The sequence below is a fragment of the Pelophylax lessonae genome (assembly GCF_965119305.1).
Source record: "Pelophylax lessonae genome assembly, chromosome: 7".
Classification (NCBI taxonomy): domain Eukaryota; kingdom Metazoa; phylum Chordata; class Amphibia; order Anura; family Ranidae; genus Pelophylax; species Pelophylax lessonae.
In genome coordinates this window covers 221,771,708-221,791,228 of record NC_138774.1, presented here as the reverse complement: position 1 = coordinate 221,791,228, position 19,521 = coordinate 221,771,708, and the positions used below count along the sequence as shown (strand labels likewise).

General features: G+C 43.2%; 1 long non-coding RNA gene across 1 annotated transcript; it reads right to left on the bottom strand.

The window, feature by feature from the left end:
• Position 1: 1 nt before the first annotated feature.
• Positions 2-16,608, bottom strand: LOC309559972. Its single transcript, XR_014225484.1, has 3 exons — positions 16,577-16,608; positions 14,411-14,541; positions 2-221 (listed from the first exon to the last, which is right to left on the bottom strand). It is a non-coding gene; the product is annotated as an uncharacterized lncRNA (long non-coding RNA).
• Between the last annotated feature and the right edge of the window lie 2,913 nt (positions 16,609-19,521).

Below are 19,521 nucleotides of genomic sequence, written 5' to 3'. Positions count from 1 at the left end.
ATAGTCCTGGTTTGACAAGACCTGTTCTGAAGGGTCTTCTTGCTCTTTAAATTTGGCAGATATGCTTCGGCTGTAAGACGTTGAAAGGTTATCCAAGGAGCCAACTTCCATCGTCTCATCATCTGTGTTCCTATGTTTGTTTTTTTTCTTCTTTTTTTTCCCAGACCCCTCTACTTCAGGGTGTTCAGAATAAGAGACATTTTCTGAATGCGACAGATCTCCTGAAATAATTAGTAACATGTTTATTGTTCAGCTCAGGCATTTTAAAACTCAACACGAACAATGCATTTTATGAGTTTTTACATTGTTGATGTCAAACCAGTGTTTATATGCATTTAGAGGAGATTTCGAAACTCTTATGAATGCACATAACACGGCACACAACACAGGTGTACTGATCAGCCGCTGGCGACCAGGCTGTGCTGTAATTAGACAGCACAAGTCGATCACCGTGTCCCGGCCAAAGATGTCCCCCGGCATCCCCTGATCGGCGAGGAGAGAAACAAGACAGAGCTGTGCATATGTAAACAATGCAGGGCTCTGTCCTATCAGTGGGTATGTGATGGAATTTGGTTTCTCTGCAAATCAGGGAATAAAACTACCACATAGTACACACAAAAACAAGTTAGGCACACAGTGCACCCTTTAACCACATCCCGCCCGCCCTATAAGCGTTTGACGTCGGGAATGTGGTTGTATTATCCTGACCGGACGTCATATGATGGCAGCAGGATAATACGCTCTGCGCGCCCCCCGGGGGCGCGCAGAGCGGTGATGCGAGGTGTCAGTCTGACTCCCTGCATCTCCGATCTCGGTAAAGAGCCTACTGACGTAGGCTCTTTACCATGTGGCCAGCCGTGTCCAATCATGGCTGGTCACATAATAAACAGGAAGAGCCGTTGATTGGCTTTCCACAGTACGAGTAAAGGAGCGCCGATCAGCGGCTCCCCTGACAGGGGGGGGGGGGGGTGCCACTAGAACCACCAGGGACGCCCACCCATGACTCCAGGGATGCCTACCCATGACCCCAGGGATGCCCACTATGGCCGCCAGGGATGGCAATCAGAGCCCCCCATTGCCCTCCCCATCAGAGCCCCCCATTGCCCTCCATCAGTGCTGCCCGCCAGTGCCCATCATTGCCATCTATCAGTGTCGCCCACCAGTGCCCATTATTGCCCACCAGTGCCGCCTATTAGTGCCCATCAGTGCCGCCTATCAGTGCCACCCCATCAGTGCAGTAAAAAACTTATTTACAAAATTGTATAACAAACAAAATTTTTTTTTTTTTCAAACTTTTCGGTCTTTTTTTATTTGTTTAGCAAAAAGGAAAAAACCCAGAGGTGATCAAATACCACTAAAAGAAAGCTCTATTTGAGGGGGGAAAATGACATAAATTTGGTGTAGGTACAGTGTTGCATGACCGCGCAATTGTCATTCAAAATGCAACAGCGCTAAAAGGGGAAAAAATTGGCCTGGGCAGGAAGGGGGTGAAAGTGCCCGGTATTGAAGTGGTTTCAACAATCACCCTAGATGTTTAATCCCTTCCCAGCCAGTGTCATTAGTACAGTGACCGTGCATATTTTTAGCACTGATCACTGTATTAGTATCACCAGTTCGCACAAAGTGTCAGCATGTCCGCTGCAATATTGTAGTTCCGCTATAAGTCGCTGATTGCCGCTATTACTAGTATAAAAAAATAAATCCCAGTATAAAAAAATTAAAAATCCACACACACCATAATTTGTAGATGCAAAAACTTTTGCGCAAACCAATCAACATACGCTTATTGGGATTTTTCTTTACCAAATATATGTAGCAGAATACATAGCCTAAATTTATGAAGAAATTTGATTTTTACATTTTTTTTTTAATGGATGTTTTATTGTATAAAATAAAAAAAAGTATTTTTTTTTTTTTTTTATAAACAAAAAGAAGAAGAAGATCAAATACCACCACCAAAAGAAAGCTGTATTAGTGGGGTAACAAAAATTACAAATTTTATATGGGTACTGCTTTGCACAACCGCGCAACTGTCAGTAAAAAAATAACGCAGTGCAGTATCAAAAAAATGGCCTGGTGAAGAAGGGGAGAAAATCTCCAGGAGTGGAGTGGTTTAGAAAAGCTAAACTGAGGAGCGCCAGTATGAATGAGCCCTTAGGCCCCTTTCCCACTTGTGCGACTAGTTCTGCGACTTGGGACTGCAAAGTTGCATGACAAGGCGTACTCCATAATTTCCAATGAGTACCGTTAAATATCTGTGCGACTTCAAGTTGCAACGACTTCAAAATAGTCCCCGCACTACTTTGGTCCGACTTTGATGCGTTTTGAAGTCCTCAATAGACCTCAAAATTACACAGGTATTGTTTCAAGTCCAGTCAAAATCGCGCGACTTTTAGGTCGCACAAGTGTAAAAGAGGCCTTAATGCGAAACCCTAGTTTTAAAGCGAATCTATGCAGGAAGTCAACGGGTTTGCTCTAGGCACCTTTCGAACTTTTGTGACCTGAGAGTCATGCGATTGACTAGACTTGAAGCAATGCCTGTGTAATTTTGAGGTCTATGGACCTCAAGTCACATCAGACCAAAGTACTGCAGGGACTACTCTGAAGTTGCTGCGACTTGAAGTTGCACAGATATGAACTGTACTCATTGGAAAACATGAGTTACGGTTGCACAAGTGTGAAAGTGCCCCTAATCCTCCCCAATCACCAGCAGAATTAACCGGAGCACACCAAAAAAAAAAAAAAAATTTGAATATCAGCAAAAAGTTATTTCACAAAATTAAGCAGCGCTGGCACTCAAGTAATGTATTATACTGCTTGTTTACCAATTAAATAACACTCTAATAATATGTGTTCAATGGTGTAAAAATCATCATAAAAAATTCATAATAAAACTAAATTGTAAAACGCAATCTGGTGATATTCTAGTGAAATATATAAAAAAAGTCCATACAATAAATTAATTATACAATAGTGTCCTTATAGTGATCCAAAAGTAAAGTGCTCCAGTGCTGTTATACAATAAGGTGCTCCAAACGTGATAGGTGCCCCTCTCGGTTCCCCACTCACCAACTCGCCAATATTTGGAAGCCTTGATAATATTGCACATAAGCCCTTGGCACCAGGATCTTTATAAAAGATTCTCCATACGCCTTTCAGTATATAACCATGGGTCCGCTTGCGCATCCACCATTAGAAATGAAAAAGGCCGAACATAGTGAAGTATGTAAATACAGTTTAATCTCACTGCAAAGTCAAATACATACTCACAGCATAGAGATAGTAAATGGGCATGTACAAAAAACCTCGTGGTTACGCCGCTCGGCGTGCGTTCCACGGGCAGGAAGTAGCCAACCGGAAATGACGTGCCGCTCTGTGCGTGGCAGGAAATACGTCAACGCGTTTCGCCGTAAGTTCCGGTGTTTTCAAAGACCCTTCTGCCTTTTTCATTTCTAATGGTGGATGCGCAAGCGGACCCATGGTTATATACTGAAAGGCGTATGGAGAATCTTTTATAAAGATCCTGGTGCCAAGGGCTTATGTGCAATATTATCAAGGCTTCCAAATATTGGCGAGTTGGTGAGTGGGGAACCGAGAGGGGCACCTATCACGTTTGGAGCACCTTATTGTATAACAGCACTGGAGCACTTTACTTTTGGATCACTATAAGGACACTATTGTATAATTAATTTATTGTATGGACTTTTTTTATATATTTCACTAGAATATCACCAGATTGCGTTTTACAATTTAGTTTTATTATGAATTTTTTATGATGATTTTTACACCATTGAACACATATTATTAGAGTGTTATTTATGCGGTAAACAAGCAGTATAATACATTACTTGAGTGCCAGCGCTGCTTAATTTTGTGTTTATATTCTGTCTAAGATTTTCTTAGTGTGCAGCAGCTGTACTCTATATACACATTTTCCTTATATTTTCTTTATATATTTTTCACATAATTTAGAGATATAAGTGATTGATTCACCAGAGCATCCATAAGCGCGGGTATAAATTCGTTTTTTTCAAAAAGTTATTTCAGTAATTCAATTCTAAAACTCATTGTATAGATTCATTACACACAGAGTGATACATTTCAAGCTTTTCTTTTCATTTTGGACAATTATGGCTTACAGCTAGTGAAAACCAAAAATCCAGTATCTCAGAAAATGAGAATATTGCTGAAGAAGACAGTGAAAAAAAACCCTCCACAAGGAGTGTAAAGGCCTGTACACCTAATAAGAAAATCTGTAGGGAAAATTCTTCCGACGACCGATCTGCCAATTTTCGGATTGTTCGTATGGTGCTTTCGACAGCCAACTTTTGGGTTGACACAATCCTGATGTGCAGGCTATATAATTTTTGTCGTCCGTAATACAACGTCTGATTTTCGTCTCATTAGTACAGATTGACGGAAAAAAATCTTAAGAGCAAGACTAGGCATGCTCAGAGACGAAACACCACATACAAAGCAATCCAGCACATGACATCACTTCTGAAGTAGAATTCTGTCGTATGGGAAAATTTGTTTGAAAATAACCTCTTCACTTTCCACATCAGACTAGCATGCCACAAAAAACGGACGACCGATTGTTCGATAATCTGATCGTGTGTACAAGGCTTAAGTCACAAAAGGTCATTGCTAAAGAAGCTGACTTTTCCCAGAGTGCTGTATCCAAGTATATTATTGGAAAGTTGAGTTTAAGGAAAGAGTGTGATAGAAAAAAGGTGCACAAGCAACAGGGATAACCACAGCCTTGAGAGGATTGTGAAGCAAAGACCAATCTAGAATTTGGGGGAGATTCACAAAGAGTGGAATATGGATGGTGCCAGTGCTTTAAGAGCCACCACACACAGATGTAGCCAGGACATGGGCTACAACTGTCGCATTCCTTGTGTCAAGCCACTCCTAAACCAGAGACAACGTCAGAAGCGTCTCACCTGGGCTAAGGAGAAAAAAAAGGACTGGACTGCTGCTCCTCTTTTCGGATGAAAGTAATTCTGCATTTTATTTGGAAATCAAGGGCCCAGAGTCTGGAGGAAGAGTGGAGAGGCACATAATCCAAGTTGCACAAGGTCCAGTGTGAGGTTTTCACAGTTAGCGATGATTTGGGGAGCCATCATCTGCTGGAACTGGTCTACTGTGTTTTACCAAGTCCAAAGTCTGCGCAGCCCTCTACCAGGAAATTTTAGAGCATTACATGCTTCCCTCTGCTTACCAGCTTTATGAAGATCCTGATTTCATTTTCCAGCAGGACTTGGCACCTGCCCACACTGCCAAAAGTACCAATACCTGTTTTAATGATCATGGTATCACTGTGCTTGATTGGCTAGTAACCTCACCTGACCTAAACCCCATAGAGAATCTGTGGGGTATTGTCAACAGGAAGAGGAGAGACACCAGACCCAACAATGCAGATGAGCTAAAGGCTGCCATCAAAGCAACCTGGGCTTCAATAACACTTCAGCAGGCTAATCGCAAGGAACACCCATTGGGGTCCTCACATGAAACTCTGTAGTATGAATGTGGTCTTTTGATGTAAATGGCTCCCAATATTCTTGCTATTGATCCTGGCTTTGGTGGCATCACCTAGGTGTTTGAGTTCACATACGGATACATTCAGCACAGCAGCGGGGTCTGCATGAAAGATAGAGGTTGAATTGATACCTGCCCAGTGAAAGTGGTTGATGAGAGTACGCCCATCTGATCATTGGCGCCGATCACGGTTCATCCTTATATGCTCATTGTCCTCCTTGGCTTTGGTAAGGAGATTTGGTTGGCACTGTGGTGTGGTGTATTGCCTCTTCACACTGAAGCTGGTGTTGGGATCTCGTCTCTTCATTTTCTTCAATGATTATGGACAAGTATATTTTTACTTTTAGCGCTGCATATGGAATTTTATTTAACACCTCAACAGTCCCACAGGCTGACCGCCCCCATGCCACCCTGCACTGACGCAGTAATTCATGCAAAAGGAGCCCTGACCAAGTATCGCGTGCATACTATACTGTACATGGACGCGATTGTATCCCCTGTGAAAAAAAAAACCCCTGCAGGACAATGGCATAATGTGCTAGTATAGAGAGAAAAGACAACAAGGCGCTTCTAAATGTAGACTGTAGACAATTTATTGGACATGACACATAGTCAAACACTCACATTTCCCAAAAGTTTATGAGCATGAAACTGGCGGGGTAATCAGTCCCTCTCTGGCGTCCTGGGTAGTACGTTTCTTGGCCCGCAGCGGATCCGGTGTTCCGTTCTGATCCTGCTTCCTCCGTGACTGTGTGAGCCGGCTTCCGGGGAGCGGAGACGTAAACGAGGGCTGGTCTGCACAGAGAGCCTTAAACATGAGCCAGTGACGTCAAAGTCCTTTGACGCATTTCAGGGCATGCGCTGTACCACCCTGGCTTACTGGCGCACTCCTTTTTCAAGCTGGGATGGGACTGGATGGAAGGCATTGTGCATATATAGAGACCAAACGCCACCCAGTGGCCAATCATACACACTCCAATGTGCCAATATTTTTATCACATCCCAAAAATCCATAAAAATCCCATAGACCCCCCAGGAAGACCAATTATTGCAGCCATGAAGAGTATTATGTCTACCTTCTCCATATATACGGTATATAGACCATTTCTTGCAGCCCTTGGCTCAGGGGCTACAGTCTTAAATCAGAGATGGAATTCATCTTCTGGAACTCCTTGAATCATATCAGTGGGAAGAATTGTATCATTGGACGTCAGTTCCTTGTACACATCAATTCCACATGGGTATGGACTAACAGCACTGGATCATTTTCTATCAGAGGACCCAAACATGAATCCAGGCTCTGAGGAAGAGGCACGGCCTCGAAACGCATCAGCCCTCCGCTTTTATGAGATATTGGACTCCTGTAAAGATGCTGCTCTATGGAATTGAAATGCTTGACTTCCACGTATGTTTGTGAGTAGCTTATTTTTACCCTTTTATTATCAATAAACTCGCTGAGGATAATGCGCTAGGTTGGTGCGCCCCTTCTTTGTTTTGTATTCACAGTGTCTGGTCGACCACCCCGGTCGTAGAGGGCAGCAAAGCCTAGCCATAGTGGATGCCAAGTATAAATACAAGTTCCAAGATAAAGGCAGCCTGAGGACCAGGTTCTGAGCGCAGGAGCAGGGTGCTGAGCAGCACTAATTTTTTCTGGAATTAATCCATGTCAGGCAGTTTATTCTGGAGGCTACCCAATTTTGCCTCACACAATTATTTTGTGTTTGACAATCAATTTTACTTGCAGTTACAGGGAACTGCAATGGGGCAAACTTTGCTCCATCGTATGCTAATCTGGCCATGGGCCTCTGGGAGTATAGGTATATATGGAACAATAACCCTTTCTTTAGGCATCTTATTTTCTTTGGGAGGTACATAGATGATATTATCACCATTTGGAAAGGTAGTCCGCAACAAGCTCTGGAATTTGTAACCTATTTTAACAACAATCCCTTCGGCCTATCTTTTACATATGTATTTGATTCCTCTGAGTTGACCTTTTTGGACCATCAGGAAATTCATTGCTACATTACAAAAGCTGCCATAATCAAAAATGGACCCAAAATATCCCTCCGGGGCAGTTTTGTCGCTTAAAACACAACTGCACCTCTCAACAAGACTACACAGAACAAAGTACCATCATGGCTGGTAGACTCAGTGAAAAGGAATACCCGAGTCCCTGATACTACAGTCCCAAGGTCACTACTCAGAAGGAATTTCCCCTCAAAAAAGAGAGTGAACCTTTTGAAGGATGCACCAGATTTCACCCCCAACATAGACAAATAGAGCGAATCCTCAAAAGACACTGGAATATACTCATAGTGGACCCCCATTTGAAACCCCTTTTGCCGCCACAGCCAAAGATCACTTACAAAAAGCGCTTAATTTGAAAAATAGAATAGCTCAAAGCAAACTTAAATCCAAATCTACCACTGGCCCTCCCCGACCCCGTCTTATTCCACTGGTGGGAATGTATTAGTGCAAAAAGGCCCTTTGCAAAATATGTGCCTTCATAACGCAATAAACAGTTTACCACCAAGGGAAAAACTTTCCTATAGGGGGAATTTTATAACTGTTCATTGAAATAGGTTGTATATTTCATCATGTGCCCATGTATGTGGGCAGAACCATTCGCCCCTTGAGACAGCGTTTTGGGGCGAATGGGGTCCATAGAGTGTGGAAAAGATGAGGAAAAACTGAGTATCCCACGTCATGTTCAACAATGTCACCAACAATCTACCATAGGATTAGAGGTCTGGGTCTCTGAACAAATGCCCAAACATCTTTCCGAGGCAGAAAGGTTTTTCCAATTATGCGAAAGGGAGACTTTCTGGATCTATTCTTTAGATTCTTTGTCACCAGAAGGTCTAAATGAAGAATTGGAAGTCTCTGCTATTTTATAATAGGTTCCCCTCCGCTTCTTTACATATAATAATTTCTTTACATATATATATGCTTATTATTCAAAATCAAGTTCATATGCCTTTTCTGGATTTCTGACTGATAAAGTGAATTTTTTTTTTGTATGTTTATGTGTATATATGTGCATGCACGGTTGTGGGTATATAATGTTCATATAGATATATCTTTTTGTCCCCGTTTTGTTTTCGCCCAGATCATTTTCCTTCTGGTGTGCAGGAATAAGTTGGGTCTTCGAACAATGAGAATTAATTATAAACATTAATCTTCCTATCTCTATTAATTTCAGTTTATTTTATTCTTTTACACACACACACACATATATATATATATATATACACACAAATACATACATATATACACACACACACATTTTATTTTTATTTCTTGCTGACTTTTGGGAGTAAAAATTATGCATTTATATATTATATGATATATATTTTTGAATTGAGCATTATTATATTTTCCATAAATGAGGTACACATAGAATATTATTGTTGTTTATCTGTATAAATTTCCATTCTTCACTGCATGAAGGTACTTCTAATGTGGCATATTAGAGTGTGTATGATTGGCCACTAGGTGGCGTTTGGTCTCTATATATGCACAATGCCTTCCATCCAGTCCCATCCCAGCTTGAGAAAGGAGTGCGCTAGTAAGCCAGGGCGGTACGACGCATGCTTCGAAACGCGTCGCAGGACTTTGACGTCACTGGCGCATGTTTGCGACTCACCGTCTGGTCTGGCCCTCGTTTTAGCCTCAGCTCCCAGGAAGCTGGCTCACACAGTCACGGAGGAAGCAGGATCAGAATGTAATGCCGGATCCACTGCGGGCCAAGAAACAAACTACCCAGGATGACAGAGAGGGACTGATTACCCCGCCAGTTTCATGCTCATACACTTTTGGGAAATGTGAGTGTTTGACTATGTGTCATGTCCAATAAATTGTCTACAGTCTACATTTAGAAGCGCCTTGTTGCCTTTTCTCTCTTTACATATCTGGAAAAAGATCTTCAGTCTATTCGTCCCCCACCTGTCAATGGCTGCCCAGAGACTTTGTGGACTCATCCCCTTATGGTGGCCCCTAAATCCCACAGGACACTAAGTTCCATCATGGACTTTTAAACATTTAGAATCATCGCCAATCCATTTTCTATTGTATTTCCATAATGTGCGAGTATGCATCGCATACTCGCACATTATGAAATACTTACCTTAGAACGAAGCCCCTGCTGAGGGAACTGACATGTTCCCTCGGCGGCTCCGGCGCTGTGAGTGGCCGAAACAGCAATGACGTCACACTGCGGGGGTACACAATGACATCTTTATGAGGAGAGAGATGTTGTATTGAAATATAGAGTGTGTCATGCCAACCATGAGAGTGGGAGGCATGAGAGCCTGGCGAGTTATTTTCTATTGGTAGAGGGATCGCATGTGCATGCGAGGAAGTGTTTCTTTTTTTTTATAAGACATCCCAACCAGGGAAGTTGAAAACTCAGTTGGTTATTGATAGCAGCACTTGGCGGATTTTATTAGCACAAATGACATAGGGTGGACTTTTATTCTGATGGACAAGATTTCATTACTTGCATTGAGATTATTTATATACCACAGCGCTACTGTTAGAGTGAACAATTTGCACTTTGATAACTTTGGTTTATTATAAAATTGAAAAGCAGCGCTACGTAAATTGAAACGGAGGATGGAATGGCGGGGAGGTACAGTTTGCTCTGAATCTTCTGTATGGAATCGCACTCAATTAGCTCGATCTTGGGATTGCTGAGGAATTCTGGAGGAGCAGTTTGGTGGATCCTTTGAGACTTCTTTAACCACTTAAGCCCCAGAAGATCTTGCCCTTTACCTTTGGTCTTTAATTTACATAGTGCTACTTTTCAATTTTATACTGTTTTTTATGTTTTATCCAACATATGTGCAGCAGCTGTTATTTATCTGATTTTTATAGACCCAAGTGCAGCTTATTGTTTCATTTTTAACTTTGGTTTATTGATCTATTTTAAGGTGGCAGCAGTGAAAATAATTTAACTATTTTAATATTTGCTGAGACACATGGATAAATATTGAGATACACTTATCAGTAGAAGAGTTTCTCTATAGCGTGGAGATTATTTATATTTTATTTTATTTTAATACATGTATTGATATTTTATGGGGAGAGACACACATGGTCTCCTATACCTGGGAATACTGGGTACGTTTTGTAAATGTATACTCTGGATACATATTAAAAAAAAGGCACCCAAAATAGTTTTTTCCCTATAAGGTCTTAAAGTGTTTTTTACCTTAATGCATTCTACACAGCAGGCTCCTGCTACTGTCAATCACAACCAGTGAGCCAATAAGGAGAAGGCAGGGGAGGGGGCCCAAGCCGTTCTCTGTGTTTGAATGAACATGTCTTGCTACTAGGGGTACTCAGCATGGGGGCCAAGACCGCTGGCAGGGGACCAAAAAAAGGATTGGGGCTGCTCTGTGCAAACCCATTGCACAGAGCAGAGGCAAGTATGACATGTTTATTATTTAAAAAAAAAAAAAAAAAAAACAAGCTCCTAGTATTTTAACCACTTCAGCTCCGGAAGGTTTTACCCCCTTAATGACGAGGCCATTTTTTGCAAATCGGCACTGCGTTACTTTAACAATTGCGCAGTCGTGCGACGCTGTACCCAAATACAATTGATGTCCTTTTTTTCCCCCCCACGAATACAGCTTTCTTTTGGTGGTATTTGATCACCTCTGGTTTTTAGATTTTGCGCTATAAACAAACAAACAAAAAAAAAAAAAGTGACAATTTTGAAAAAACAAAACAAAAAATAAATAAATAATATTCCGCTACATATTTTTGGTAAAAAAAATTCCCAAAAAAAGCGTGTATTAATTGGCTTGCGCAAAAGTTATAGCGTTTACAAACTACGGGATAGATTTTTGGACTTACTATAAAAAAAAAAAAAAAAAAGTAATGTCGGCGATCAGTGATTTTTAGCGGGACTGCAACATTGCGGCGGACAGATCGGACCCCTAACTGACATTTTTGACATTTTTTGGGGAGGACAAGTGACACTAATACAGTAATCAGCGCTAAATAATATGCACTGTTACTGTATAAATGACACTGGCAGGGAAGGGGTTAACAATGGGGGTGATCAAGGGGTTAAATGTAAGCCTAAATGTGCTTCCTAACTGTGGGGGGGGGGGGGGGCTCTGTGACATGCACAGAGATTGGTGTTTCAGCTTAGCTGAAACACACGATCTCTGTGTGCCTGTGTGACAGGAGAGCCGACTGCTTTGTTTACATAGGCAGGCGGCTCTCCTGTCAGTTTCTCCGAAGATCACGGGAGGCCGGCGGCGATCATGCCCGCTCCACCCGCTGCATCTAATCACAACGGGAGCGCGGTCCCGGCGGTGCACCACATGCACATAATCACATAGATCTACATGATTATGCGCAGCCGAGTCACCCTGCCGCAGTAAATCTGTGTGGGGCGGTCGGCAAGTAGTTAAGGTATACTGTATACATTCAATGACATACCTTGATGGGGTGGGGGATGGCTTCCCCAGGTGCAGCGGTAGGGGTAGCAGTGGTAGTCTATGGGTATAGAGAAACCAGGTGCAATGGTGGAATGGGTTGGGGACAGCCCCTATTCAGTACTGGGCTGCAGCCACTATCAAGACTAGGACCCGCAGATATGAAAACAGCTCACCCACTCCCCTAGTCTCCACTGTCATTTTTCAGAGAGGAAGCAGAGGAAGGGTTTCACTACTCACATTCTTCGTGGCTTTTTGCATTGTAACACATGATCTGACACGGCTGTAATGGAAGTCAGATAGGAGTGTTCTCATATCGGTAGGTCCTGAGCTGATGTTTATCTGTTTGACACATCCTAAAGAGCGTGTCTGTGTCCCAACACACAAACACACATTATAAAAATACAGTATACAACTACACACACATGCTGTAGTGTTAATTCTAAAACTACTAATCCTCAACACCTATGTAATGAAGAAGAGATCAAGACATTGTAGTCCCGCCTAGGTGACAAGCATGGCTCCCTGCAAAGATACAGTGGAGCATACCACACTACTGCAGACAGGATTAACAGGTAAAAAAAAAAAAAACACACCTGAAAAAAAGAAAAATAATGCAGCCACTTCAACAAAAGACTGGTAAGCAGTGGCGGCTGGTCACTCCCCCAAGGCAAAAATAAAAAAAGAAGGTGTTCCCGGGGCGCCGGCCAACACTGCTGCTATGTAGAGGGGTGGGAGTTTTGCTGTCATGTGCCTTGTTTTGTTTAGCTTGATTGGCGGCCCTGTAGATTGTGCTCAGGGTGCAGAGCTGTGCGCCCCGAACACTCCCACCTGCGATTCTGCATCCTGTGATTGGTGGATGTCTGACGTCATAGGGGCGGTGCTTGGGCTTCACTCGGTAGAGCCATTCCACTCAGTGTGTCTGCTGAGGATGGACCAGAGAGAACAACAAGCAAGCCAGCCAGGAGGAGGAGGGCGGCAGCTTTCCCGGGCCGGACTCAAGTTCAACACTCTGCAAACACAAAAGGCGAGTGCCTGGCCGTGGTCACTCCACATTGATGGGGGCACGCCGTGGTCACTCCACATTGATGGGGGCACTGCTCACTGGTCACTCCACATTGATGGGGGCACGCCGTGGTCACTCCACATTGATGGGGGCACGCCGTGGTCACTCCACATTGATGGGGGCACTGCTCACTGGTCACTCCACATTGATGGGGGCACGCCGTGGTCACTCCACATTGATGGGGGCACGCCGTGGTCACTCCACATTGATGGGGGCACTGCTCACTGGTCACTCTACATTAATGGGGGCACACTGTACCTTGATTACTGAAGGCCCCTTTCACACTTGTGTGACCTCAAAGTAACGCTATTTTTTACCGTGTTTTTTTGCCGCGAAGCAATGCCTATTTTTCTGTTTGCACCCCCCCCCCCCCCAAAAAAAATTTTTGAGCAGCAGCCGCCACTGCTGGTAAGCTGCAAAGAATAGAAATGTTGTTTTATATTAGAGGACACAAGGTGATATTGAGTTGCACTGCCACTTTCACATTGAAGGTGGCCATAATGTACAACTAGGACATTTTGCATAAACTCTAAAGTATAAATGAAGGCAAAACTTTTTTTTTCTAGTTTTGGAGTGGAGAGGAGTTAGAACCCCTGTCAAGTTGTCCCCAGAACAGCAATAAATGGGAAACCATCCAATGGGGATACTAGTTCTAGTGACCTTGGGGGGGGGGGGGGGTAAGGAATCTCTTTGCAGGTATTTCCTCTCGCTTCCTGTTTTTGTTATGGGACAGGAAGTGAAGGTAAATTTCCTCCTTTATCCAAAATGAAAATCCCCAAGAAAATCCCCCAAAAAAAACTATAGTTCTACTTAAAAGTATGAGAAACATTTTTTTTCGATCATATTTTCCCAGGTGGATCCTTCATCTCTCCCACACCGACTCCAAGATGGAGAACTGAGCGATCAAACACCCCTAATCGCTAAGTTCTCAAAGCTCCGTGAGCAGAAAGCTCCCTGCTCTGCTCCCCTCCCCGCTCACTGGAGTGCTGGGCTGTGGAGAGGGCGGGAGCATCCAGCTCAGGCTCTCGGTGGCTCACTGAGAGGCTTAGCCGAGTGCCGGTCCAGGCATGTGGGCAGATCCCGACCATATGGTTGCAATCTTGCCCAAGCCTGGACTGGCTCTGTGACGTCAGCCCGTTGTCTGCTGAAAACAAGACAAAAGGAGTGCAGAATGAACTGCACTTCTGTGATCCACGGGAGAAGTACAGCCAAAGCTCCTTTACTTCTTTAATGTAAAAGGGCATCCTGTGAAAGAACATAATGTAAAATTCTGCATCTGACAATTATTGTCTGCAAATTGCTTCTTCTTTGTCTTTTTTCACATTTCCATTACAAATACAGCAAATATTACCGGTTTTTCTTTTCTTCTTTTTAACATGATGATCTACAGTCAAATAGCCAGACATCTTTTAGAAAGGCGTGTCTTCATAAAGTTCCTCCCAGTCCTACGAATTTGAAGAGCTCACGAGAACTTGACAGACACTCTATATAAAAAAATATATATACAAATATAAATACATATTTATTTTATCTGTAGACAAGCATTTGTGCCTACAGTTTGAATATTGCTCATCTGAGCAACGTAAAATCCAAATCATACTGTTAGGCCTCATGCACACTGGACGTTTTTTGGAGCGGCTGTTAGCAGCGTCAGACGTTTTTTTTTTTTTGCAGCTGCAGAACGCCCATCCATGTTATTCTATGGCCTCGTGCACACAGAGCTTTTAGGAGCTCCAAGTGGCATAGGCATTTTACAGCTCCAAAAAAACCCCAGGAACTGTGCGTTCTGGAGCTGCAGCGTCAAGCTGTAAAAACGTCTGACGCTGCTAAAGGCTGAATAACGTTGCTCAACTTGCATAGCGCTATAGTGGCACCATAGGGCGCTAATGAGCGCTATAGTGGCACCAAAGGGCACTAATGAGCAATATAGTGGCACCAAAGGGCACTAATGAGCAATATAGTGGCACCAAAGGGCACTAATGAGCGCTATAGTGGCACCATAGGGCACTAATGAGCGCTATAGTGGCACCATAGGGCACTAATGAGCGCTATAGTGGCACCACAGGGCACTAATGAGCGCTATAGTGGCACCATAGGGCACTAATGAGCACTCACTGGTGGCACTGTAGGTCACTGATGAGCACTGGAGTGAGATCATAGGGCACTGGTAAACACTGTAGTGGCACCATAGGGGACTAATGAGCCCTGACTGATGGCACCGATGGCACTGCGGTGGCAATGTAGGGCACCGACGAGCACTGCGGTGGCAACGTAGGGCATTGTAGTGGCACCAATGAGCACTAGGACCAAGCTAACTCACACTGCTGTGGTGTTTCTCTCTCCTCCCATCGATAGTGTGTGAGAAGAGAGAAACACTGCAGCAGCGTGAGCTGAACCGGGCATGATCCTGGTTTATTGACAAAGTGATCGCTCCTTCATTGGACGGACCAATCACGTGGCAAAAGACAGCTGTGATTGGCCCTTTATACTGATCCGTGATGCGCTGGATCCCGCAGACCAAGAGATCATGGACACTTCCAGATGCAAGTCCCATGACAGCCTCCCAGAACTAGCCGGCCGTGCTGTAGCCGTCATTTGGCTATAGCGCGGTCAGCAAGTGGTTAAAGTGCGATATCAGATTGCAGGGAGAATCGTAGATTCTGTCTGAGATTCCAAAACACTAAATATGAACAGAGCCTAAAAAGATTAAAGATGACTGCTGAAAAGATATTAACCCATTCCGCTTGCCTCAGTGTCTCTTTAACAGGTTCTGAACGCCAAAGGGGGGGTTGGAATTGGTGATCATTGTGAGCACTATGATTGGCTGTCACAGTGGTCACATGATCGGAAGGTGGTCCAGTTATTTGTTAGTGAGGACGGAGGTCTCAGTCTCTGTGCTGGGAGAAAGCTCTTGGTACATAAACATTGGCTGCCCAGTGGTGCATATATAAGCGGATTGTGAGTGGTAAAGCCCACCACATGTATGTGCTTGAACCCACCAGTTTTAGTTGCCGTCTGTGCCCCCATTATGGAGATTCACCCCCTCTGTATTTGTCCGGTTCATCATTAAAGGAAAAAAAATTGGGGTTTTTCCCCAAGAATAATAATAGAAGAGAAATGGTGACACTAGTCCAGGGATTTCCTCTTACTTCCTTTTTGGCAATGGGACAGGAAGTGAAGAAAACCCCCTCCCCCCTCCCAATGGGGCACAGATGACAAGAAACTCACTGTACCTTACGGTGTCTACATTTATAAAACAGATTTTATCTTTAGTTCCACATTATAAAGTTAAAGCTTTAATGACAGACTCGGTTTTCTGGCTCCCACCGCTGGCCAGTGTGTGGAATTACTACAAGTGACAGCTCGGTCAGCTACACGTCTTGGCACCTAACCTACCTACAGAGCCCCAACCCGGCCATAACATCACTTCCCTTCCTCGGCACACTGCAGCGCCATCCCGATCCCCCTCCTGCTATTCCTCCGCTTCACACCCCCATCTCCCAGCATAAACACTCACCTCGGCAGCACACGTGTGTACACTCCGCCCCCACCCCCCGGAAGTCATCATCACACAGGTGAAAGTTCACACGACGCTATCAGAAAATAGACCGGAAGTGACGTTGTGAAGAAAATTGCCTACTGCGCATGTGCTATGCGTTCCAACATGGCCGATATGCGTTTCAAAAAGTTTCTTAAACTGACAGACCAGGAAGTCAGCAGCAGACATCTTCTTTCACCCAAGAAAGTCTTCAATTTCACACTTATTTCAGCAGTAAACTCACCTTTTATAGTAAAATAGACTATTTCACCGCAACCAAGTGTAATAGTCTATTTCACTATATAACCAGTTTGGCGCTGAGCAGTGCGCGGTGTACCAAGATGGCCGTTGCCACCTTCTGGCTGCAGGATTGTCGCTGTATATACTATAATACTAATAATACTCTAATAATGAAAATGTTATACTGTATTATAGTATATAAGGTGAATTTACTGCTAAGATAAGTGTGAAATTGATGACTTGGCTGGGTGTAAGAGTTGTCCGCTGCTGCCTTTGTGTTTTGTCAGATTAGGAAACCTATTAGAATGCATAGCAGCCATGTAGGAACGCATGGCGCATGCGCAGTAAGCATATTTTGCTGAGAACGTCACTCCTGTTACATTTTCTGTTGGGTAGCGGTATTCTGACAGGACACTGGTGTTTCGACAAAATGTTGAACCTGGCAGAATAGCAAATCCATGTCACTTGCTGTAAAACAGCACGCACTGCGCATGTGCAACGCATTGTCGGTGCACCAAGGAATTTTACTGTCAAATTCCTTGACCAATAGAACAGCGCATGTACTGTACGGTATGCCATGGCTCTGGATGGCATGTGAGGACACTGTACAGCATGAGATGACACTGTATGGCATGAGATGACACTGTACAACATGTGATGACACTGTACAACATGGCATGGCTCTGTACGGCATGTGATGACAATGCACAACATGCGATGACACTGTACGGCATGACATGACACTGTACAACCTGCGATGGCTCTGTACAAAATACAATGACACTGTACTGCATGCGATGACACTGTACGGCATGACATGACACTACAACATGCGATGGCTCTTTACAACATGCAATGACACTGTACAACATGCAGTGGCTTTATACGGCTTGTGATGACACTGTACAACATGCAATGACATTGTACAACATGCGATGGCTCTGTACGGCATGTGATGACACTGTATGGCATGTGATGGCTTTTATGCCGTACAGTGTCATCACATGCTGTACAGAGCCATGGCATGTCGTACAGAGAAATCGCATGCCGTACAGAGCCATTGCGAGTTATACAGTGTCATGGCATGCCATACAGAGAGAAGAAAAATCAAAGTAAATAAAATGCACTTAATATTAAAAAGAAATATATATATATCTATAATAAATGTGGAAATTTCCGTGCTAATGTGTTAAAATCATATGTGAATGAATTAAGGTGAAAGCAGCACACACAAAGGAATCATAGAAAAAATCCCCAACACAATATTATACTGTAATAATATGTGTAGCGCTAACAAAAACAATGTGAATTATTTACTGATGATGTCAAACGTATGACGAAACCGGTCGGGTGGAGTCAGACGTGACCACGCCCCCACTAGCCGGCTTCTAGATACACAACATTCATAGAGATGCTGCAACTCTTTGGACCGTTGTACTTGATTTTTACACGCTTTATGATGTCTTCAGAAATGTGAGTTTGCTACCTTATGTTTTAAATAAATGTAATATTTTTTTACGGAGTCACACTATGTCCCTATCATCGTTTCTTTATATATAAATAATCGGATACTGGATTTGAGCTGTCTGATACTAGTGAAGTGACATCGTTTTGGTAATACTGCTAAACCTACAGTGGTCTACCCATTAGTTTGGGCGACCAACTTGCTCTGATAAGCTGCTAATTAAATCCTGTTGTGATTTTTGCACAGGTGTCTCTCCCTCTTCCATATCCCTGGTTTTGTTGAAACTGAACTTACCTGCTGGGACTTGTGGTCCCTTGAATCTTCATTAAAATACCTTATATTTCACATTTGAGGAATTTGTTTTGGACACTGTTTGATTGTTTCCTTTATTTGCATACTTTTTTTACACATATGTTTTTTTTCACTAATAATTGATCATTATCACAGAGTATTTTCTTCAATATATGATTATATGTTTTGACACTAATTTTATTATTAGCGTCAGTAAATAACTCACATTGTTTTTGTTAGCGCTACACATATTATTATAATATATATATATATATATATATATATATATACAGTGGGTACGGAAAGTATTCAGACCCCCTTAAATTTTTCACTCTTTGTTATATTGCAGCCATTTGCTAAAATCATTTAAGTTCATTCTTCTTCCTCATGAATGTACACATAGCACCCCATACTGACAGAAAAACACAGAATTGTTGACATTGTTGCAGATTTATAAAAAAAGAAAAACTGAAATATCACATGGTCCTAAGTATTCAGACCCTTTGCTCAGTATTTAGTAGAAGCCCCCTTTTGATCTAAAACAGCCAGGAGTCTTTTTGGGAAAGATGCAACAAGTCTTTCACACCTGGATTTGGGGATCCTCTGCCATTCCTCCTTGCAGATCCTCTCCAGTTCTGTCAGGTTGGATGGTAAACGTTGGTGGACAGCCATTTTTAGGTCTCTCCAGAGATGCTCAATTGGGTTTAAGTCAGGGCTCTGGCTGGGCCATTCAAGAACAGTCACGGAGTTGTTGTGAAGCCACTCCTTCGTTATTTTAGCTGTGTGCTTAGGGTCATTGTCTTGTTGGAAGGTAAACCTTCCGCCCAGTCTGAGGTCCAGAGCACTCTGGAGAAGGTTTTTGTCCAGGATATCCCTGTACTTGGCCGCATTCATCTTTCCCTCGATTGCAACCAGTCGTCCTGTCCCT